Source organism: Poecilia formosa, unplaced genomic scaffold (genome assembly GCF_000485575.1).
Source record: "Poecilia formosa unplaced genomic scaffold, Poecilia_formosa-5.1.2 Scaffold230, whole genome shotgun sequence".
NCBI classification, from domain to species: domain Eukaryota; kingdom Metazoa; phylum Chordata; class Actinopteri; order Cyprinodontiformes; family Poeciliidae; genus Poecilia; species Poecilia formosa.
The window spans coordinates 775,010-800,484 of NW_006800169.1; the positions used below are offsets into that span (position 1 = coordinate 775,010).

A 25,475-nucleotide genomic window follows, 5' to 3' on the forward strand; every position below is an offset into this window, starting at 1 on the left:
AAGACTGAAATGATTGAGTTGCAAACGAGAGGATCTTGGAACATTCTTAGAAAACAGGAAGATGGCGCCCCCTTGTGACTCAAAATACAACAGGCGCTCAAACCGGAAGGGATTCTTAAAAATAAATGTACTTTTTGCGAAAACGTACCTGCTTCAGAGGGATGGCAACTAAAGTGGCAAACGTTTTTTTTTGGCAGTTATTTAATTATCAGTGATGTTTGAGGTCAGAGTTTTGACACTGGGTTAAAAATACACGGCAGATAAATTGGAAGCAAGCAATATTAGAGATTTTACTAATAAAGTTTCATAAAATATTTGTTTTTGCTGTAATTGCATGTCTGGCTGATTTTTAATAAGCGTCCAGGTTATTTGGTATAGAAATTCTTTATTCCGTGTTTATGCTGACTTTTTCAATCAAAATTGAAATTTTTTCGTAAACTTCCGTAAGTTCCACACATCCTCGCTGCAGCAGTAGGTAACTTGATTCTTTGAACCACTGCTTGCTGCTGAAGTTGATGTGTGATTCACAATTTTCACTTAAGCACTTAAGTGGTTTTACAGATTAGACTCGACTAAATTTGATCGTTCCAGGTCGAAAGCCTTACAGCTTTATAGGGAGAAGAACCAGGAATAGCTGGTTTCATTGGTTTAATTTCATTCCACTCATTGCTTCCTTTTTTTCCTAGGGGAAGGGACCTAGCGCTCACCTCTAGGGAGTCACACAGATCAGAGAATTTAGAAAGGCCAATTAACTTGACATGTCATGTTTTTAGGGAGGAAGCAAGAGTACCCAGAGGAGAACACGCAAACTCCATGTAAAAACATCACCGGCTGGTTGGTATGCAAACCAAGGACCTTCTTATTAAAAGGCAACTTACCACCACACAGCTGAGTTCGTATGTTATTCCAGTGGCTTCTCTCATGGTACTCTGGCTTCCTCCAACAGCCCAAAGGCATAGATGTTGGGCTAATGGCCTCTGTGTGTCTCTGAGTCTGGGTCTTCTGTGATGCAGAAGTAAAATTCATAACAAATCTATCACAAGCAACAATAAATTTAAAATTGAGTTATGCTTTCATATTCATTTCTATTAATTTCCTTGTTAATCTACATATTTGTTTGTCATGATTGATTTCCACTGAGACAACAAATGTTTTCCAACATGTTTAAGTAGGGCTGTTTTTTCCCCCTCCAGATTCCTTAAACTAGGTGAAACAGCCCTTTACTGAAACTACAAACCAGACGCTAACTTCAGTGTCGCCGTGTCCTGTGTTTCGGGTTGGTCCGCCTCTCTGTCCTCCCGACAACATTCGGCAGTTTTCGTCCAAGTGGAGGAGGAAAAAAGGAAAGCAAACAGTGGGCTGACCGCTCTCTCTGACACGCCACGAGAAAGTAGCCGCGGTTTAAACACCCACGGAGGCTGTGCGAGGAAAGTGAAGCTGTAGGGCGTCTCGGCAGAGAACAGGTGGTTTTATCCGCGGTGAGTTCACAGAGCAGCGCTGACACACAGCGCCGAGAGGGAACCGTCTCCTCCCAGCTTCCCCACGGACACGGCTCGGCTCCAGTCAGTCACCGGGAACCTGTTTGACCTGACTCCACGCTGCACCGGGCAGGTAAGATTGACGTGTGTCGGAGTCGGCTCTCATTTACAGCGGCCCGCTTTGAGTAGAAGCAACAGTTGGTGTTGAGTGTGGAGACGTTATTTACCGTCCTCGTCTACATATTGACTCTGAGTGTGTCTGGGCGGACAGTTTGGTGTCAGTTTCCACGCAGCTGCTACCTCTCCACAGTAAACCGTGACTCACTGCTTTCACCAGTGGGCTCTTCAACAGGTCTCCTCAGCCCTGTCGGCCTTTTGCTCCTCTCTCCCCCCCCCTCCCCCGACTCCACCTACCTTTGCCACAGAGGGAGTCCTTTTGAAAAGCAAATAGATTATTACAGAGCAGCTGCACTGGTGTAGATTAATCAGCCAGGCTGAGGATGATGGTTTCCATCAGCGCTGCTGGGATGAAGAGAAGAAGGAGGAGATGTTTACATGTGGGCCATCAACAGCTCTGTTCATACACACACACACACCCTCCTGGTCATTAGAGGACAGAATACAGACCAACCGTTGATAAGGCCACTCATTAGTATCCCATTCAGCTCCACCAAAGCCTCCTCTCCATCCCCATCAGTCCCAGTGGCCCACCTCAGGCCCAGGATCAGCTCCATTCCCTGCCTTGGCGAATGTCCTCTGTAAGGGTGCACCAATAAATTTCCTTTATTTTAGGAGTTCAACGGATCTAATCTATCTCAGCCACAGTCCTTTTTAGAGTGGGCTCTGAAAGACTTGCCCACCAAGTCATGTCTATGGTTAATAATTACCCCACTGTTGCCAACTTAGCAAATTTGCTATATTTACTGAATTTTCATACAAAAAAAAAAGGGGAAAAAAAATCGGAATGGCCAAATTGGATCAGACTTTTTAAAGATCAGGTGTTGGCCTGTCATGATGACAAATTCTGCTGGATGATGAATTGTCTGAGTAATTATTGCGATAATAAACGGTAATATTTGTGTTTTGACATCATTCTCGAGTAATAAATTGAAAATGGCATAATAAATCAAGTTCACCCTCTCTAAAAGCAATAAAATAAACTTTAATTTTGTACAGAACATTTAACACTGGAACTGGAAGATATTTCAAACATTCAGAATAAAACACAATAACCACAATAACCAGATTATGATGTCTCTAGACATCATAATCCATATTCATCGTCAGAATGGAAATGATCAGGCTGATTTTAATTAGTTATGCAATTAGTTGATAAATTTTTTATTGCGCCAGGCTTATATCAGTGATCGGCTGGAAAACTGCAATCGCTGCATGTCTGTTCCTCAGGTTTTATTTTGACGAAATGGACAGCTTATAACAGCAGCCAAGAACAAAGTGACATAGTTGTTAGGGATTCAAAATATATCGATATCAACATTGGTATCGGTAGCTGTTAATCTTTTTTCAACATCTATCTGACATGTTTAAAATGTGCCGGCATTAATATTTATTTCCATCTTTTTGCTTTTTGTGTTTTGGGAGTGTGGGAGGTTGGTCATGTGGTGTTTGTTTAACTGAAGCAGAGGAGGCAATGTCAACGATGTGGTCATTTAAATATATAAACTATAATAACTTTTCCTTTACTATGTAATGCGTTATTTTTCTTTTACTATCATTATTTTCTTCTTCTTCTTCCTCTACCATATCAACAAGATCACTCTGTACAACAAACACCAAATGGACGACACTTGACTGTTTTCTTCTTTCACACATTTTGTTTTCTTTCTGTGTATAGTCACTCAATCTTAACGTCTGAATTTGATTTGTTTACACGACAATAAAAAAAGAAGCAAATATCGGTTATTGACCATAGCAGCAATATTAATATTGGATATCAATATTGGCCCAAATTTTCACATTGGCGAATCCCCTTGCAGTTGTGTTGCTTTTTGGGATGAATTCTGCTGCTGCTCTGATTAGAAGTCAGACTTTGCTGCGTTGGATCAGTCGTCTTGGTGTTTTTACTCCGGCTGCATTTAAAACTTGGAACAAGTGAGTTCATCACGACGACAGGGCTGAGGCGGCGCATGGAAATAGATCATGACGTAAACAACATTCTGCTCGATGCAGGAATCAGATGTGGCTCGAGATTGACTCTGAATTTCAGTTTGAGTCACAAACCCAGGGAGGAACACGCAGTCGCAGGGCACTGCGCATCTTCTCAGTCTGCGCCAGAATGCTGCTCGACTCGCTCAGCAGCTTTGTGGACAGGTTCTGAAAAGAGCAAAGAGGCGATGCCATGAGCCGCCTCAGCAGCCGGGATCTGTTTCCTCATAGCGGTGGCTGTGGAATGCTCTCTGTGCACAGATTGGTGAGGCAGGACGTCCCTCACTGACTCTACTACTTCCTTCGCTGAATTAATGATTCATGACATTTTCTTTGCGTGTTTCTCACACTCATCCAACAGAGCAAAACGGAGAGAGAAAACTGCGCTCAGCAAAGAATGAGAGCTGCTCTTGAAAGTTTACACACCCCTGTTAAAAGGCCAGGATTAGGTGGTGTCATAAAACGAGACGTGGATAAATAATTTAAAGCTTTTAATGTGATTTATTCCTTAAAGAGCCTGTTTGCATAAGCTAAGCCACTTTATGCTTCATTTTTAACACCTGTCTATTTTTTTGCTTTATATCAGCATCCCACATCTTCTACACTCTCACATAGAAAAGTTCAAATGTCTCAGACTCAGGTAATCTGTTGAATTTAGTTCTGAAATTTGACTAGGCCATTTCAAAATGTCATTTTTTCTCTCATAAGGTTAAACTTTCTGCTGATCTGGACTCATGCTTGGGCTCAATGTGAATTTTTGCCACTACCATGTTTAAGTGTGGTTATGAGGATCTTTGGGTAATATTTCATTTACACACATTTAGGGCCACATAATTTGGTGAGGACCAGGGTTGAGAAACACTGTTTTAGATCTTACTGCAGTGTTTGATACTCTAGACGATGCTCCCCAAAGTCGGTCTTTGAGGCCCAGCCTGCATGTTTTAGTTCTCTCCCTGGTGGTGGTAACAACCTTTTCAGCTTGTCAGTGTTCTTCTTAGGCCTTCTAATGAGCCATCATTTGATCCAGGTGCGCTAAACCGGGAAGAGAACTAAAACATGCAGGATGCCGGCACTCGAGGACCGACTATGGGGACCAGTGCTGTAGACCATAGTATATCTCTGGTTTGAAACACTGGGATGGAACTGAGGGTTTAGCCCTGGATTGGTGTTGTTCCTGTTTGAATGACAGAATGTACCAGGTAAAGGATAAAGGAAGTGTACCAAGAGCCTGGATCTTGGTATCTTGCAAGAATCGAGTCTTGTGGGGTTCTTCAGGACTCAATTCTCGATCTTTTTATCTTCTATTTGCTCCTGTTGTGGTGCATTGTTATTGTGCTTCAACAGCTGTCTGCAGGCTTAGGGTTCGGTTAGACTCCGGTGTACTGGTTGGTAGTTACTGCGCTCTGTATTGTAAAGCTAGCATGTTGTCCCTGCCTATGAGGGGACATTCATACCGGATTACTCTGGTGCACAAGTCTCCTATTGACCTGCTTCCTAATTATTTATGTACAGTACTTTTATTCAGAAAGCAGAAACCAGATATGCCTTCTGCTCCAAGGATTGTTTGCACCTCTATGTTCCTTGTGTATGAACAGAAAAAGGGAACAATTTTAGTTTTCTGTACCTTCTGCTTGGAACACTTCGCAAGCTGAACTAAAACTCAGCTTGCTCGTGTCATTGAACTCTTTTTGCAAAACAAACAAACAAAAAAAACAAAACAACCAAAAACATCTTTAAATTAGTGCTGTCACAACTGCTATGCTCAAGAGGTTTTGATCTAAAGTGCTTTTATCTGTTAAATAAAGATTTAATAATAAAAAAAACCTCGGGCATAGTACCCACAACCCACGTAATAACTTTGGCTGTCTCTAGTCATTCATCAAACTATGCAACAAATTTGGGAGTAATTATGGATTTGGATTTCAAATTAAACTAATCAGCTCTGTTTTAAAGAACTTTCTTATTTTTAAGAAAATATTTGTGTGACCACAAAGTGTAAAGAGGAGGAGCATAAACGCTTCTTCACATCACTGTTTGTGTCACAGCTGAGTATTTGCTTTGCTTGGTTTCCACCCTATGCAGGAGTAGATGCAGTGAGAGCGGTGGAGACTCCACATACAGACACACCCATCAATCGGTTAGCTAGCAGAGCTACTTTAATAAAACGCTCAACAAGGGCGGAGATTGTTTAGTTTGGCCTGAAGCAGGCCAGGTAGATCACATAGTGAACAGCATAAGCATAAGGAACACTAATTTACTAATTGAGTCATCAGCCTAGCAGGAAGTGTTGTTGTAGCAACAATCTCAGATGGATAGGAGAGGCAGCACCTTTCACTCCTCTCATCTCTGAAACTATGTCATGGTTTTCAGATGGTATGTTGTGATTGCAGCTCGGTTTCCTCACTGCTGTCGATGCACTTTCTGTCTGCTTTTCACTTCTGGTACGTAATGTCTCCACACAACAGCAGAGCATCTGACTGCACCTGAGAGCTGATGGGTTATAATGCTTCAACCCCACAGCTTCTCCTCACAGTTAAAGATGTCATTTTGTATGTCACCAACCAATCGTGAGGCTTTCTGTGACATTTCTTTACTAAAACTAGAAGGTGTATTAATATTTCCAGAGAGGCTATATGGTTTTTTATTTTTTTTGCAGCAACATGTTGGACCTAAAAGATCACACCAATAGTACCTTTCTGACTCTGTAGAGGAGTGGTTTTGGAATGTAACTCCAGGCTGAGTTCATGGTTTCTGCTGTTATACCAAACATCAGGTCTCAACTCAACGTCGCCATCTGGAGTTCTCTTCTGGTTGAAAGCATGTTGCTTTGCAAACAAATTATAGGGTCATAGAAATTGGAACATTTTGTCACATGACACGTGTGTGATGTATTTATTGGGAATTTACTTAAAAGACCAATACTAAGTAGTGCATAACTGTTGAAGTTTTAATTGAATTAAATGAAAAAAAATTCTCCCCAGATTACATTACAAATAAAATTCTAACTTTGCATTATTTGTCCTCTGCCCCTTTTATAATCAGAAAATAAAATCCAGTGTAACCAACAGCCTTCAGAAGTCATCCAGGCACTAAAGAGTCCATCTGTGTGCAATTATGAGTCAGTTTCTTCTTTCACTAATTAGTTTGCCAATTTCAGAGGTCAACGACCTTTAGAGTCTATATCTTACTTAGAGCTGCTAATGTTATCTGACCTTTTGATTAAAGACAGCTTATGATATTTGGGAAATATTTGCTTTGGGAACATTTTATCTCCTTTTGTAGACTATAGAGAAAAACATAAAAATGTTAGCAAAGAGAGAATGGATGCATTTCCTACTACAGGATTTTAGTAACACTATTCCATCATTAATAGAAGGAAAGCAAATAAAAAAAATATTTGTGCTTTTAGTTTCATTTGGTTGAAATTCAATGCAAGTGTTTCATATAAAACCTGCATTATCACTTTTACATAAGTCATTGTGATTGGTCCAAAGAGTTACTGGGGCCACAGGTTTCAGACCCCTACTCTACTTCTGTTTACACACCTTAGCATGTCATTTTGTATCCATTAACTTCAACTATTGCATATCTGACATAAATGATCATAGAAAATCTACAGTGTCACAGAATGTATTTTATTGCATATTTTTTTTGGTGAAAACTTTATTATACTCTATTCCTCTTAATCCCTGTTGATCCCTGGTTGGGTATGTTTAGTTTTAGAAACAGATTTTAGTTCTAGATTAGCTCCTTAATTCTATTCTTAAAGTGGGTACAGAACATCCAGTTGCAGAAGGGGTGAAATGATCAGCTCCTGATTTAGTTTTAGTATAAATCCAGCTGTTCTTTGAAAGCATCAGAGAGATCAATAAAGAACAAACAGCAAATTTGAAAGACAACAAAGGGCAAAGAATAAGTTATATAATCTGGTGCTGAAACAATCTGTAAATTTCACGATCTGTTTATTATTCCACCGGATATCATTCTGTTTCCTTCTAATTGATAACACTTCAGAACACTAAATACACTTAAGTCTCTATACTGTAAACACAGAGCCACACATCACTGGCTCTGATTGGATGGAGAGCAGGAAGTAAATGGCTGTGTTTGGAGTGTAAACTGTACCCAGGGCTGCTGGGTGAGATCAGATCTGGAACAGTCAACGTCTGTTAAATGAGCTGTAAATCTGACCTGGTTCGTCTTCTGCATTCATATAAATTTCTGCAGAGCAAAGGGCCATTAATGTATTTAATGGGGTGTAAATACATTATCTTTACAAAATGTATTTACACCCCATCCTACAACAATACTAACTTCAATGTATTTTATTGGGATCCTTTGGTGTAGTATGCATTTTCCACTTCACTTTAATGGTCATAAATAAAACCAGGTGCAACAAATTGTCTTTGGAAATCACCTGATGACTTTTTGGACAAAAAAACAATCTGTAAAGGGCAAAATTGGAATCATCAGGTTAGGCTTTAAAATCGGTGCAGCCCTGTTGTTTATGTTAGAACAGGATAAAAAACTTCCAGTGACCGCATGAACTGCTTACAGAATATTTTCCTTGACCTCCAAACAGCTCAGCAGATAGATTTCATTAAAACACTGAAGCTGGTGTATGAACAAGAGGTCTCACTTCAACATAACCTGAAGGTGTATGTCTGTCTGCTACATTTTTGGTTAAAACATTTTTGTTGTCCGTGTGGTGAAATTATGGTGGCTGGAGTAGCAAGAAGTTTTACTTTAGAGTATTACTTCATAATGGTGTATGGCCCAGTTAAACTAATGAAGTCATTTTTGAAATAAAAAGTTACTGAACTAAATGTAAGTAGTTACCACTCACCTCTGGTTCTGGGGTTTTTACTAAAACAGTAGATTGGGTCATCCCTTCATGGAAGTTTTGTACATTTAGTTCAGTGAGATTTTGTCCTCACAGAAAGGAAAGGTCAAGATTATTTAGTTGCATGTTAACAGATGGATTTTTAGAATTTGTGTAATTCAATGTGATAAAGCTATCTTTATCACATTGTTTCTAATCACCAGTCTGTAGCTCCATTTCCATTACAAATGTCCACAAAACTTTGTCAATATTCTGCTGATGCTGAAACAACACAATTTCACAATCGCTGTGTTTTATTAAAGAATAAATGCAATGAAAATCATATGTGAATAAGTTTGTTCATGCGATGAATCATAAAACATGTCGCAACGACATCCTCCTACTACTTCCTGTTGGCTTCTTTGTGTTTCGTGCCAGTAGCAACATCCAATTGTTGATCATGTGACTTGTGTGATGCGAAAATGTTTCCATTGAAGCTTAGTGAAAGTTTAGCCAAAATCTATGATCAAAAACCTTTTTTTTTAAATTGGTGTACTTCCATTAAGCAAATTTATTTTCAAAATGTCAAATTGTGCAACTATATGGTCAATGGAAACACAGCTACTGAAGCAACTGATAATTATCCATGTCTATACCTGTTTATACCTTTGAGAAATACTCTTTTCTTGCCACATGGTGGTGCTGTCTGATCTCTTATCTTCCTCAAGTATGTCGTCTGCAGGAGTTCAGCTCTTTAACAGAAACCGCATAATCAGAAATAAGGTTTTCTGGGGAAAAACAAACTTTGGCTTTGCTCCATTTGTACTTTAGTAAGTGTTTCTACATGATGTCAGCTTTATAACTTGCCTGATTTTTCTGTTCCTAATTGTGCAGACCTGTGAACGAACAGACCATCTCTCACCCTGGCACTGCCAGGTGGTCCAAACATACTGGAAACGGGTCCATAATGCTTCATCTACTCGTTTGTTCCCAGGAGAGAACCAGAATGTGTGAAATGTGTCTAAAAGAGGGCTAAACCTGCAGCACAGGACATTGTGCAGCTTGTTTTGTGTGTGTGTGTGTGTGTGTGTGTGTGTGTGCGCGCGTGCAAGTATGTGGGTGTCTGTGTGTACTGATTCTGTGACATGAATAACTTTTTCGTCATTTGTCCCATTAGTCAGTTCAGTTTGCATGTGTGGGGGGTCCTACATATCATATTACTTTCAGGTTTATTTACTGGAAGGACCAAGTCATAACAAACACAAGCAGGGTGTCATTAATCAAACACACAGGCTTTTCATGGAAAAATCAATCATTTACCAACTCAATCCAACGAATTTTGTAATTAATGCATTTCTCAGAATATCAGAATGTATGTTGTGTTCTACATACATTGCGTTTCCCTGGCTGCATCTGAGTAGAAGTAAAATCTGATTTATGAAGCCTTTGACAGAAAGTGTGTGGTTTCCTCTCGCCCCGGGTTGGTAGAGCCGGTAAAGTGGGTCCCTCTGTCTGGTCTGACTGGTTGAAGAACTTCCCAACTACTCCCACGTACAGTAAGGCTTGCCCGCTGCAAGCTCCTTTCATCCTGTTTCCTCCGGCATTCACTGCATTTCATAAGCCAGAAGTCCAAATTTGGGTATGTCTTGTGAGAGTGGGCGAAAGTTCAGCTAGCGTAAAGCAGCTTCCTGTTATACAGGTGTGGAAGAAGAAAAGAAGGATAATGCTGACAATATGCACATATCATGACCGGGATGAGGGAGGGGCATGACCCTTTGAACTCCTGGAGGAAAGTAGAAGCTGCTTCGGAGGCGTGCAGCCCAACTTTGCTCTCCAGTGACAAATAAATCATTAACAACTGCTTGTGGTGGAATTGGCGTGTAAATTTGTCCCAGAGCCAGCATCACTTTGATGGATTCTCATGTTTCCTTAGACTCCCAAAGCATCTCCAAACAAAGAGCAGTGTGTGCTTTGTCACTGAGGCCCAGTCGGGACACCTGTAGTTAGAGGGCAGAGCGTCTGCAAGTTTCTGAAACAAGAAACCAAACTCCTAAAAGTCAGTGGAGCCCGCAGTGTGTCAGGCGGGAAGCACAATCCTACCCTGTTTTCTTTTTCTTCTGCACAGACTCCCTGTCTGTTCACTCGCTCCACCCAGGTGCTTCATTCACACTTAGGAGGACCTCCAAGTTTTTGTTTGCCGTGATTTACAGAATTCATTGTGCTCTGAACAAGGCTTCCCATTTTGCACCAGGGATGCTTCCTGTTCGGCAGCTTCTCCTCTGGTCAGCCCTTTGACACTCTTAATCTGGCAGCCTGAAATATTTGCTGGACAAATTAGTTTCCAAGCATGAAAAGAGGGAAGTGAAGGGAAGATGAGGATGATGAGGAGGCAGGGATCATTTTTAAAGGGAGTTAGGGGAGGGCTGCAGAGGAAGTGACCCACAATGTGAGCCCCTTTCTACCCAACATGTCTCTGAAACTGTGGGAGCAGTCATTCATGTTCTGATTAATCACAACACATTCCCCTTTATGCCCTCTTGTCTTAGTAAGTCTGCCATTGATTTGTCCTCTTTCTATCTTCAGATGATTGATTGAACAGAGATCGTTGAGATGTTCTAAGCTTTTAGAATGGGTTAGGTTCTAACCCAAAAAAAAACTACTAATTTAACCAAACTAAAAAAATTAGTTGTTGCCAAAGTCTCCAATAGCAAAAACAGTTGCTAGGTTTGTTGCTAGTTGTTCTGTCTGAAAAGTTGCTAAATACAGTGATTGTTAAACTGTGCATGTGACCTGGTGTGTGGATCAGTCAGTCCTCTCACGGCAGAGCAAAAGGAGACAGTGTCTGATTTACAGACCTTTGTGGAGGAATTTGAGATTGATGGATAAAATCTGTTTCACATGTAACTATCGGTTGATTACCAGAAATGAAGGAAATCGGTGCACCCCATAACCCAGCTTTCTCCCCGACCTGTTTACTGGGTTCCTTGGTCTTCATGATGCTAATTAGGTGACATTTGATTTTATTTAGGGGTATCAAATTAAATAAAGTAGAGCTGTGGGTAGTACTGTTGCCTTCCAGCAAGAAGGTCCTGAGTTTGATTCCTGGTCTGGGGTTTTTCTGCATGGAGTTTTTGCATGTTCTCCCTGTGCTTGGTGGGTTCTCTTTCCAGGTTCTCCTTAGGTGTGTGTGTGTGTGTGTATGTATGTATGTATGTGTGTGTGTGTGTGTGTGTGTGTGTGTGTTTGTGCATGGTTGTTTGTCCTGTCTGTCTCTGTGTTGCCCTGCGACAGACTGGCAACCTGTCCAGGGTGTATCCTAGTTCTCACCCGAAATGTTCACTGGAGATAGGCACCAGCAGCCCCCCCAACCTCACTAGGGAAAAGGGTGTACAGAAAATGGACGGATGGAAATTGAATAAAATCATAAATACATAAACATTCTATAATTATCCATTTAGTAGTTTTGAAAATCATGTGTCTTTTTCCTTTTGCATTTGAAAACTCTACACTTTGACGGGAATTTAGAGGGATTTTTTATGCGTCTTTCAAATTGCTAACACTGCACATATTATAGAATCAAAACCAAAAGTACTTTTGTCTTCAGTGTTTCCTCTTCTTTTTGCCATTACTTTAAAATCCCTGTGAGCTTCCTCCTGGGCAACATTTCTAGTTTTTGTTTTCAGATGGGACACATTCAGAATCTCAGTTTCTGAGTCCAGCACAGGGACAGTTCGAATTCCCATTCTTTCATTTTCCACCTCACCCGTTTTTCCCCGTTCAGCTGAAGAGCTGTTGGAGCGCAGTTGGGGAAATTTCCACACAGGAAAATGCAGGGAGTTGTAGCTCGCTTAATCAACACCAGGACAGTCCATTTCACCAAACGTCTCATGTTGTCACATTTGTTACCAAACAAACAAAATGGATCATTCATGCACAAACTATTTCCATGTTGTTCATCACAGAACCACGTGACCCACAGCTCTGTGTTCATAAAAGGATTTTCTCCTCTGTTTGCCATGACCTCAACCTGTCTTCCTGTTCAGCTCCAACTAAGGCCTTTAACTGGCTCATAAACGGGTCATAAATTCTCTAATCTGGACTTTGAAACAGTGGAAAACAAACGTGAAGAGTTTGCTGTAAAAATGTAGTGATGATGACGATGACGATGCTGATCTCATATATCATCAGCAGATGTTCATTCTGCTGCTGTTCATATTTTTTTTTGCACATGTGTTAGAATTGTTGCAGTATTACTGTACTGTTGGTTCGCCCCTCTCCACACATGCATCAGCAGGCTAATTTCACTGGGCGGTAACTTTCTGTTTCTTGTGTGACTTGTTTCGTGAGCTCATGTGTAATAATCTGCTGATCATCCACATGCCTGGCATTCCTGTTCCTGTTTGTCCAGAAACTGCCCCTCATACGTACTGATGGTGTGAATCATGGCGTTCTGGTAGCGCTCATAGATTTAAAAAAAAAACAACAAAAAACAAAAAAATAAACAAAGATGACTTCTTGTTCTTTATGCCCCTTGTTTCCTGTCTTTTGGTTTTTAAAAACTCTTCAGGATCACGTCCCTTTTTAAGTTTCACCTGTTCTTGCAAACTTATTGGCACCCCTGGTAAAGATGTGCCTACTGCCTCGAAATAAATTCATGTTTTATAATAGCATCATAATATCACATGGTACATTTCAGAAATATCCAATGTTTAGTTCAGGTGCATTTATTGCTGGACAACAACTTAATAACTATATATATATATATATATATATATATATATATAATCGCAATGGATGTGTGATCAATATCACACATCTATTGCACATCTGATAGAATATCAAATATGTAGAATATTCACTGAGCTGTGAAGAAAGAGAAATCTTCCTCTCTCTACCATGTCTGTAGATTAGTTCTTTCAAGTGCCAACCCTCAGGTAGAATGGAGCAGGAGAATTAGCTGCTCCTCAGCATGCATTGGAGTTCTGTAGCCCTGCTAATGGCCTAATTATTGACTCAGGAGAGTTGGAGCAGATATGGATCTAAAAGTTTGTAATACTGGAATTTAGGGTGGACCAAAAAAGCAAACTCTGGTCCACCTACAAACGTAGGTCTCGGTTCGGTTGAAGTGAACTCTGTTTTGGTTTGAATCCGTATGTGAGCGCCAAGTGCACTGGAGACCGCTGCAAAAGAAGCGCAGGGCATTCTGGGTAAAAGTGAAACAATTGCGTGCCTAGCACTAGTAGGAGAAAATGGCTCATGTTTAGACATGGTGTCCAACCACGCTCTCTAATTCCTTTAGTTTTGGGCAATTCTTGGATGTGAATTCCATCTTGTCCACTGATCTTATATCTCCCTCCACAAAGGTCTAAAAATCAGCCTCTGTCGGGACACCCCCCCCAACCAGGTCACGTCTGCACATTGGTGGTTAACACTAGTCACCCCACAGTTGCCAGGCTAGCAACTTTGTTGGTATATTTAGGAACTTTTCAGATAAATGAATTGGTATTGGGAAAAATCTGAATCAGCACATCAATCATTCAGAAAACTGCAAACAGTGCACCTCTGATTATAAAACAATAAGTCATAGATTACTAGAAACTGATCAGCTTAAAAATGTCAACTGGAATAAAAGAAATCTTAATTTACATTTATGTTAAAGAAATTAAAGATTCCAATCCTCGTAATATACGGGATTTTATTTCCATAAGCTTTTCATTATCTTTAAATGTAACCATGTCTGCATGTTTGGCCTTTAGAGGTTGGAAAAAAGGACAAAACCTGTGTCCCTGGTGGCCTGTTGACCTCTGACATGTAAGGACAAGTTTCAGAGGTATGCAGACAAAACCCTTTTAACGTGTGCGTGACACACCAAAGCAAGTGGCGCTTCTCAGATGTCACTGAATAAATGATGCTGTGGCAAAACATTGACTTAGCCATGTTGGACTGAGGTGTATGTGTGCGTGTGGGTGGGAGGGGGTTGGTTGTGTGTTGCTGAGTTTCCCTTTTCTCCCCTTATGTTTCAGTTGAGCTGAATTTGCATTTATGATCTTTTGCTGATTTTGGAATCTCACATTCTTATGGAATTAAATCCCCTTTATTAGAAAACATGGAGGGAATGTAGAAAATGCAAATATAATCATGCAGAAACAAAAATTGTTTAAAAGGCAATGAAAAAACACTTAAATAAATCTGCATAAACATATATAATGCGACTTTACTGAAGTGTTGAATAGTGGCAGATACTAAGCGGGGGTGGGGGTCCCTGATTCATCAGAAGCCTCTGCTTGAAGAGCGCTTATTCATCAGTGGTCAATTGATCTGTCCATCATTACTATACTGAGTTACAGTTAAGTACAAAATTATTCATATTCCAGCAGATTTAATCCTTTTAATTTCCAGTCAGAAGAAACATGTTTTTTCTGACTGGAAGAAAAGGCAACTTTTTGGAGTCTAGAGTCCCGATTTGATTCTCACAAAGAAACTGTGAAAGGAGCTAAAGATTATGGTTATGGCAAGGAGGCCTTCCAACCCCAGAGACTTGGACTTCATCAGCAAAAACGTGGAAAAATGCTAAATCTGGTTAACGGTTGGAGGAAAGGTTTGACTGCAGTAATAATAAAACGTTTTCCACTTATCCCTTAAATCAGCTAAAATAATTATTGACATGGCATGTTTTTTGTTGTTTTTTAAACTGATGTCCCTTTTAAAATGCATTATCTCCTGTATGGTGGTGAGAGCATCAGGGTTTCCCCTGAAGCTTCCAGTCCTTGCAGCTCAGAAGCAAATAAAAGGGACATATGAACACAACAGATGGATGCATGACCTGAAGCTGTGTATACTGAGTGTATTTTTTTTACCTTGTAAAACAACATATTTAAAGCCAAATAACCATTAGACTTTGCACCCCTGGACTTACAAATTCAACCCTTTGTCTGCAAAACAAGCACTTCATTATTGTTGATGTCATCCTCTGACTAATCCCATTTCCTCTTTCCATAAAATACAAGCGCCTTTACAACCTTTAAGTTGTTTTCTAATGACCTTTCATGACGTGCAACCCATCAATGACTCCATCCATGCATGAAGTTTTTCTTAACATCTGCTGCGACCGACGAGCATCATAGCAGACCTTTGACCTTCTTTCTTCCACCTTTGCCGTAGTGGCAGCACAAACGCAGGCAGTCGAGCTCAGGGGCGGGGCCTGGAAAGACTGAATACGTTTGTTTATTGTTCCATACAGGCAGGGCCGTGTCGGACCAGAAATGGACAGCCATTGTGTTGTGTCTCTCTGCCTCCATGGTGAATAGTTGCTTTCACAGAGAGCGAGAGGGGGACCGAGGCGAAAGGCAAGCCACTCACAATAGCTTTAAGTTTTACGGCGTTCCTGTCGCCAACTCTAGATTTTTTTGGCATGAGACCAAATGCAACATACACACAGCTGCAGGCCAGCCTTCTCCAGCTGAACTACCCCAGCCCCCTTCATAATACACACAGACTCTTATCTCTGCCAACCTCGGTCGCAGGCCTGCAGCTCTCTCTCGTCCATTCATTCCTCCTCCATGTGTACATTTCCAGCAAACTCCACCGGGCTTGCGCCGGGTCGCCTTTTGTGCAGGTTCTGGTCAACAATGGCGTTTGTTTCGCGAGAGCAATGCAATGAGACACTGCCCTGTGTCTCCTACATGCCACCCTCCGTGCGTCTGTGGTGACGTCCAAACGGCATTATCTGTCAAAGGTCTCTGTTTGTTTTTGGGCTGTTCCTGGGTTGATAATGTCTCATTACCAAGGAACCAGAGGCTCATAGGCACCACCGTGGAAACTACAGAGACCTGGCTAATCTGGATGATAGCCAGCTGGCATTCAGAGTGCTTACACTTAGCAACAGTTGGGAGTTGTTGTAGTCAGAGTCTGGCTCACAACAGGTGGCTATAACTCAGACCTGTGGACTATTTTTAGTGGAACCTCTAGCTGACATCACAGAGCTGTTCTCTGCTTCACATCCTTTGTCTAAAGCATGAAGTTTCTACATTTGTGGCAGGAAATTACAATGCTAATAAAAACTATCAAAGTATGCCTTCATCCCCGTTTACCACGATGCCTTGAATAAAATCCACCTGACCACTTTGCCTTCTGACTTTACCTGATTGGTAAACAGAGTCCACCTGGGTGTAATTTCATCTCAGTATAAACACAGCTGTTTAAAGAAGGCTTCAGATGTTAGTTAGAGAACATTAGAGAACAAACAGCTTCATGGAGACCAAGGAACACAGCAGACACATCAGGGAGGACGTTGTGGAGAAGTTTAAAGCAGAGATGGGAACAATATCCCAAGGCACAGAGCTCTGCTCAGTCCATCATCTTTAAAACCACTGCAAGTGTACTAAGACATGGCTAAGTTTTTTATTTAGGTTTTGACAACCATACACAGTCTGTTACCAAATCAGCTTACTGTCATTGAAAAAAAAAAACAATAAAGTTTCTTGTCCAGCAGGACACAGAAAAGCTGCTGCTTGTCTTTTTCTGTAGATTAAATTGTTGAATCGGTGTTTATGCTGGTTCCTGTAAAGCTAAAAAATCAATCTGACTGCTGCAGCTCATTTATGTGGTGCTGCCAAAGTCCTGACCAGCTCCAGGAAACCAGGAGCCTGAAGTGTGCACAAAGAGTTGGTTCTTTTGAAAACATTTTTGTTTCCAGCAGCTTTTGACTAAAGAATGAACAGCTGAAAACATTTGTTTTGTTCATTCTTCTGATTGTCTTTTCTTTCATGTTTAATTGTCTGTTATTCCTGAGATGCTCTGTAAGGAACAGTGCATTGTTTCGTCTAAACACTGTAGAAATCAACTTGCTTCGTCTAGAGCTCTTACCGTCTTATCGCAGTTATCCGTCATCCTGTCAGCCAGTCGCAGACCCTGACACTGTCAGATTTGAGTTTTCTATGAGCCTCTGTCATGTTCAGACATTGTGAAATAACATCATGTCTTAGGAATCACATTCACCCACTTGGCAGTCTGTCTCACGGCTGCACTGCTTATCCAACGTGACACTTGGCTTTTCTCTGCAGTCCTGGAATATTCCTTTTGTCTGAAAAGAGTTCATGTCAACTTGCTTGTCTTGTAAAACCTGCAGCCAAACTTGTCTGTTTGAGACTGAAATGTACCCTCTGTATGGGGCATCAACGTAAAGTGAATTGCCCTTAAAATAAATTTGTTATTCATGTTGCACTTACAGGGAATAATAGCATTCGGTAATATCATTCATATTTGAATTCATATTTGGATGCTATTGCCGGCTGACTAGACGTTGGGAGTGTGGTGCAGTTGTGACAGAATGCTGGGTGTATTTTTCTCTTGTCTTTTATGAAGACATGCAGGTTACAGGACTGAACAGCTATCTGGTTTCTCAGAGGCTGCACAATGTGGCTTTGGATTTAATGGCTATTTTGTTATGGTGGTATAACCCAAATTAATTGACCTCTGCCCTTAACAGAATTCTTATGTTTGTTTTTTTTTTGGTTATTTTCCTTAAATGTTTTGGATCCTTAAATAAAGTAATACAAGCTTAACCTAAGTAAATACAGCAAGCAGTTTTCAAATTATGTTTTTATTTCCAAAGAAGAAAAAAAAATCTGCAAACTAACCTGGTCTTGTGTGAAAAGGTTGTTGGACTTTGCTTGACAGTAACAGCTGTAATCAGGCAAATATTTCCTATTGGTTGATTCTACGGATCTAACAATTATCTGTGTTGGGCCAAAAGAAGTGTTTAATCACAATTAATTTCACTAAACGTGCAACTGCATTTCTACATAATAAAAACTTAGTTTGGATAACTTTATTTAGTAATAAATGAAATAATAATTTAAAAAACAGGTCATTTTTATCTACTCATGTTTTTTTTGTCCATTGGTAAAAATTTTTGACAAAAATATAGGAAGTCAACAGAGCAAGGGTTTAATTTTTCTTATTTTGAAGTATTGCATCAGATAAGGATGATGGAAACGGCAAAATTCTAAACTTTCTCAATTTTGCAAAAATACTTTTTACACTCTCCTGAGGCGGTTAATGCAGTAAAGTGGAGCTGGAAACACATTAGTTGAAGAAGTTCTGACACAGCAAACGCTGCCATCCACTCTTGGGTCTGCACCTTACCAGATGCGTGACACCTCCATCAGGGGAGGGGAAGATTCTCCACATTTTTCCTGATAATTCGAGGCCTCTACATTGTGTTTATTACAGCCAAGCGCAGCTTTAACATCTGACAATTTTACTCTTTGCTTAGCCTGCTTGATTCGCTCCTAACCAGCTGAGTTATATTTTCTTTTTTGTGACGTTTTAAAAGTTCACTAAAAAATTGGCATGACATTTAGATGGAAAAACAGCTACTGTAACTTTTGAATACATCCCTTCTCCAACACTATTTAACACGCTTATCCCTAGTGGGGTGTTGGTGCCTCTAGTGGTTAACGGGCGAGAATCGGGGTCACCCAGACAGGTCGCCAGTCCATCACGCCTGATTCAAATAAAGGGTTAACGACCAGATCTTTGCAAAACCAGCTTACATGCAATGGAGGTAATTCAGCCTTTGAATCTCTGTTGAGGCAGAGATTCATCCAAAAGTTGCAGCATTGTGGTGCTTGAATACTAACATTGTAGAGCTGATATAGAGGAAACTCTTTCACAGCACTGTGAGCTGTTATTTCCCTGTCACTCCTTCAAACAGTCCTGCAGTCCTCCCTTTAAATATCTGGTTCTGTCAGAATATTAGATGTCCGTCGAAAACTGCAACCAAACAGTTGCAAGGCAGTCATAAAAAGCAGTAAATGTTTGCATGGGTGGGGTTCATGTTAGCATCGCTTATCTCAGCAGCCATACCTGCAGCTCTGTGGTTCACCAGAGTTTCCCTCAAAGAACACACTGTACAGTTCTCCTTCAGTGTGTTGGTGAGTATGAGCTGCAATAATAACCTCAAAATCTACTGCAAACTGATGCTTCCATAACATCCCTCGTGTTAGTAACTATATGTAATTTAAAATTATTATTATTTTTTGCTTCTGGGGTCATTTGCATGAACTAATAAGCCAGAGGTCTGCAGTCTGAAAAACTATAGACAGCCAAAAAAACATAAATACAACAAATGTAAAGTTTAGCAGTTTTTAGTTGTTTGTTTGCATGAATTTTCATAACATTATGACAGTAGAAGTACCAGTTACCAGTTTTTAGATGTGATTTTAATGTTGTTTTTTGTCATTGGGCTTGAAACTGCATTTTATTTGACATGCTTTTTATAGCTGGACTAAGGACAGAAACAACTCTGTAGATTGTAAATGTTGCTGACCTAGGGGATTCATTTCAGATGAATTGTAAAATAAACTGATTTGAAATGATTTTATGCAAATGAGACCAAAAGTAGAAGAAAAAAACAAAAAAACATATCCTTCGTCCACATATTTCTTCGGCCACCAGGCTCTAACCAAACAGTAAGTCCTTCATTAGGCTCATTGTATGAGCAGGCAGCATGTGTTGTTTAGGAATTTTGCAGATCAGCATTTATGTATTTCTCTGAAGTGGAAACAGAAGTTTGGGATCAGAACCCAAACCCCATTTATCTGACTTTTATATTTAGAATTGCACCACCATCTGGTTTAGTCAAAGTGAAAGTCTCTTTCATGTAATTCCTCTTCAGATGGAGTTCTTTTTACCCTTCTCATGCACACAAGTGGCTCATGATGTGAACATGCTGTTTTGGACTTCCTCCAATCCAGTTGTCTAAGGGTGCATTCATACCAGCCTCATTGAGTCAGTTTAAATCAAACTCCAGTTCGTTTGGAGAGGTGTGAAGGCGCAATCAAATTCTGATGTGGACCAAACAAACGAACTCTGGTTCGGTTGAAGTGAACTCTGGTGTGGTTTGAATGTTTATGTGAACGGCAAGCGAACCGGAAACCGCTTCAAAAGCAGGAAGCAAACTATCGCGCAGGGAATTCTGGGTAAATGCACCCAAAAGATATGTGTGTCTGTCACTAACGGGAGAAATAGTTTGTGGTCTTTAACCAAAGACAGAAGAGAAATCCTACAACTACTAAAATCTGACGTCACTCTGTTTTTGTTCACATGTCATGAAGGAGGAAGTTGCGCTAAGTGTCTTCAGAGGTTTTTGTGTTGTTTCCTTCACTGGTTGTTGGTGCAGCGCCCCCACAGGCGACCAGGAAGAACAGGTTGCTCAGAAAGAGAACAGCAGCTGAAAATGGATGAATGAGTGAATGAATACACTTTATTAGTCCCCAGAGGGGAAATACACATTTCAGTGCAGCTCGTCCAAAGACCAACAGCAAAAAAAAGGACCAAATGTTTTGGTCAACAATCAAACAAAATCTACTGGACTATGAGGTGGGAAAATGCCCTGACTGTCACAATTCCACCTTAAGTTCCCCAATATTTCTGTGTCCAACTTATCAACTTTGAGAACAATAATATATGTCCCGCCCATTAACTGGAGCCACAACGAAGAATAATCAGTAGTTGCTTTTCCATTGACAAAATAGTTGTGCAATTTGACATTTTGAAAATAAATTTGCTTAAGGGAAATGCCTATTTTGTCTTTCAATAAAAAGTTTTGATGCTAGGATGAGTTTTTTTTTTTTTTTTTTTTTTTTTTTTTTTTTTTAGCCATATCATTTATTTTACTGAAAACTGCAATAGAGACACTTTTTTCCACATCTCGAGTCACATGATCAACAACCGGATGTTGACACTGGCTTAAACCATGAAGAAGACGACAGGAAGTAGTTGATGATGGCAGAGCATGTTTTTCAATGACTTACCTCATAAACAAACTTCCTCATCTGATTTTAGTTGTGATTTGTGTTTAATGGAAGCACCGCAATCGCAAAATCTTGTTTTTTCGATAGCATAACATAGACAAAGATTTGCACACATTTGTAATGGAAACGCAACTAATGTCATTCAGCTCTCCTGTGGGTGGTCGTAATGTTATGCCATAATGGTGTAGATGTTTCTAACAGCTTGTGGTTTTAGTACTTGCTGTGAAACATCGCAAAGCTCCTCTCTCATCAACTGTTGCTGCGAACAGAAAGCGCCGCGTCCCTTTTTTTCTGGTGGGAAAGTGGTGATGTCACTCCCAGCGTTATGAACAGTGCTGCTGCCTCACCCCTTCTTTTCAGAGTTCCCCCCACTTGATAAACACAATCCTCCTTTACTCAGCAGCAGGACTGATGACTGAGTGTTGTTGCCCCTGATAAGCCCGGCCTCCACCTGAGAACAGGGCCATGTTTATAGTAAAGCAGGTAGAAGTGGCTCTGGGTCGTGCTGGAGGTGCAGCAGGCGACAGTTTTTCAGCCAGCTGGAAAAGTGCTGACTGTGTGTGAGAAGGCTACTTTTAGCACGGCCTGTAGAGGGAAAGTATGAAAGAGGAGAATTGCATGTGTGTGTGTGTGTGTGTGTGTGTGTGTGTGTGTGTGTGTGTGTGTGTGTGTGTGTGTGTGTGTGTGGGTTTACACAAGGGAGAGCTAGTATTCCGGTTTGTGGCTGGAATCCAAGTTTTGAACTCTTTTGTTTGAAGCAGCAGACAATCTGTCTACATATTGCAGTTCAGCCGTTTACAGTTCACACCAGCTGGTGGATTCAGTCAGTTGCTTTTTTCCATCAATAAAGGGCTACATCCGATTCAGTTCACATCTGGAGTTTAACAGATTACTGCACAATTATGTACATGCAGATGTGTGGAATAGCAGGAAGTGATCCGATGTAAAAGAAAACGGTAAGCTGCTGCCTTATCAGGAAAGATGGTCGCACATGGGGAATGAGTTGGTGTTGATGTTCCTAAACTGGTTGAGTTTTTTGTTTTGGAAAAGTCTTTATTATGTTCATTAATAGGTTCTCCTCCAAACAGCAGGAAGCTTACAGCAGAACTCTGTAGGTGCATCGATTTCCTTAAAGGGGTAGTATTATGTTTACCAGGCACATAGTGTCATTTTATAGCATAATCAAATAACTATACTACCTTCACTTGTAATAAAAAATATGAATTAAAAGACATTTGACTTCCTAATTTTTTTAAAAATTGGGCCTCTGTCTCTTTAAAAACTCCTGTTCTTTCTGTAGCTCCACCTTCAGTTAGGAACCTTGCTAATCACAACATGGCTCCCCAGTTAGCTCTTTTGCAATGTTTTTACCAGTGTTGCTCTGAGGAGTTGCTCCTATAATAAGCTCAGCAAATGTGAAAATCACAGACAATTGTGTTCTGCTCTCTCACTACACTCTTATTTTTTTCATGTGGGAAATAATCCAGACTCACCTCACTAGTTTTTATTTTTAAATAACAGCCAACAGCAACGCAGTGTGGCACTGTCTAAATTTACACCACTCAAACGTAAGTTGGGTAAAGTTAGCCTTCCTGTGTCTACATTGTAGATTCCAGTGCAGAACAGACCAGACTGTGTCAACCCAGCATGCACAGGTGAAAGCATGGCGGCCTCCATGGGTGAAAAATATCACGAGATATAAAATTTATGAAGTAATTCTGAGTTTTTGCGTATCACAAACAGCATTTTTTTTATTGACAAGAAAATTACAACTTATTTAGACCAACATGTTCAACTAATCTTGGATCCCTTTAACAACAGTTGACCCAGTGTTGCCAACTTAGTGACAACTTTAACAACTTGTCAGACAAAAAAAAAGTCTGTGTGAGCCTAAATCGGAATCAGCAGGTCGAGCTTTTTAAAGATTGGTGATTAGCCAGAAAACTGCAATGGTTCACTCCTAAAAATTTGGTAACTTTTTGCTTTGTAACAGCTTGCGTAGCTTAGTTATTCTACTACTTTTTCTTGTAGAAAATATAAGATCAAAAGCCTTGCTTAGCAGGAACTGCACAACGCTCCAACACAGTGGATAAAAAAATTGTGAGATTCTGTCTATAGAAAAATTGTAAGAACTTCAAGAAAATTGCTTGTAATGAACATCCACAGAATTACTGCAAACTTGGATGTTACTTCCCTGCTTTGCTCTGTATTCCTATAAAACAAGCAGACCGTCTTTACCATTTTCAGTCTACTGTGTAATAAACTCCAAAGAGGTCTGTTGAAGCACCAATTATGTGGTAAGTTCAAGACTGGATTTGTCGAAGCATCGTGCAGACGTTTTATGGGATTGTATCTTTTTATTCCACTGTTTATTCCAAAGTGTTAATGAACTTTTTTGGTTAAACTCAAGAGATGGATTTAACTTCGGGAGCATTTTTCATTGTCATGTTTACTTTTTCTTGAGGTTTTCTTTGTAATTGATGTTTCTGTGGCATAATGTACAAGCGTTGATGGAGCGCCATGTGGTGCCGCTGACAAAGAATCACTACAAACGTTGAAAACACGAGCAAAGAGAGAAAACATTTCCTTCCTTTTAACAACCAAATTGGAAAATTTAACTGAGCACAGAAGAAACAACCAAACACCAACCATGAATCTTATCATTTCATCCTCATTTCTCCCATAGTAGCTTTTTCAGAAGTGTATGATCCATACTAGTTTGCAACCTCCATTTCCTGTTTATTACAGCCATATGTAGCATCAACATCGGATGCAATTATGCTCTGTGTAGACTGGTTGAATTTTAGGGACGCACCGATCCACTTTTTTTAACTTTTGACACGATACCAATATCTGAGTTTTAGTATTGATTGTTATTGATCCAATACAGAAAAACTGCTGAATTGACGCAAGATGTTTCTGTTAAACCCAGACAGAAATGTATTGAACTACTGATTAATTTGGTAACTCTGCATCAGTTCTGCATCAGTGCAGCAAACTTGCATACACCAATAACTTCATAAGTTTGGTCAAATATGTAAAAATAACAACTAATTTGTTCAGTCAGTACAATTAAGAGTAGAACAGCCAATGTAAAATAAGTAAATAAACTGAAACTGACAAACAATACGTTGACTATTTTGGTCAAAAATGCAAAAATGAAAGGCAACATTCTTTCAAATGCTTCAGAAAGTGAAATTAGGAATTCTTGATATAAAGTAAAATAAATAATTAAACATGATATTGCTCAGAGCACAAAGCATAGAATTAGACTGAATAGATCTGCACATTGTTAAAGATAACTGATATAGAATTTTTTTCAATATTGGAACCAATACATTGTATTGTTGGATTGGTCCAGCTCTAGTTGATTTGCTCCAAAGCAGTAGATGAAAACACACCTGATTTGCATTTTCTTTTTTTTTTTTTCTTTTTTTTGCGACATTTCTAAATTTTGCTTACAATTTTCATGACTATTGGATGGACTATTACATGACTATAGTTAGCTTAATTTGCTACTGTGAAATGCACTTACTGTAGTTGTGAATTCGTGTATGTGCGTGTGTGAGTGAGTGTGTGACCATGCTTGTCAGTCCTCTGTGTTGACTTGTAATGGACCCCGGTGTATGCCCTGCCTCTCGCACAAATAACAGTGTTAGTATAAAATTTGGTGGGACTTTTGTATTCTATGCCTAAACTAACAGTGTTAGTTAGATGAAAATCCAGCCATACATGGGAGACTTTGGAGACCAAATACTTCTCATGGCTTTCATCACCTCTTGTTAGCCAAGAGTGAAGTGCATCAGACAGCTCTTACGCCTTAGAGTAGCTTACTTCCAACAGTGTTACTTTATGACAAAAGCCACAGTGGCACTAAAAGCCTCGGAGAGTCACTGAAGAGACCACACATACTGTACAGCTGACGGGACCGGCTCCTCATTCGCCTCTTAATGGAAGTCTTTGTGTTCGTCAGCAACCCCTTTAAGAGTTTTCTTTGGGTTTGAGCCTGAGCATAGTAACAGTTTGAGTCTCAAAACACGGGTTTTCATCTCTGAGTGGCCGTATTAATGGAATTGACTCATAATAGCTCCCTGTTCTTAGCGCTTTGAAAACTGCTAATGAATCGCATGTGTTGGTGTGTGTGTGTGTGTGTGTGTGTGTGTGTGTGTGTGTGTGTGTGTGTGTGTGTGT

The 25,475-nt window shown here is 40.1% G+C and overlaps 1 protein-coding gene across 2 annotated transcripts in view; it reads left to right on the plus strand.

Moving 5' to 3' along the window:
• The first annotated feature begins 1,229 nt into the window (after positions 1-1,229).
• The window catches only part of gng12a (guanine nucleotide binding protein (G protein), gamma 12a), a 33,757-nt gene continuing 9,511 nt past the window's right edge, over positions 1,230-25,475 (plus strand). Inside the window, exon 1 of one of the 2 annotated variants that reach the window (XM_007568753.2) lies at positions 1,230-1,611. The gene's annotated coding sequence lies outside the window, so the exon portion shown is untranslated. Of the gene's footprint in view, positions 1,612-19,327; positions 19,404-25,475 lie in introns of those variants that run through there. The other variant, XM_016680044.1, reaches the window with a different exon arrangement.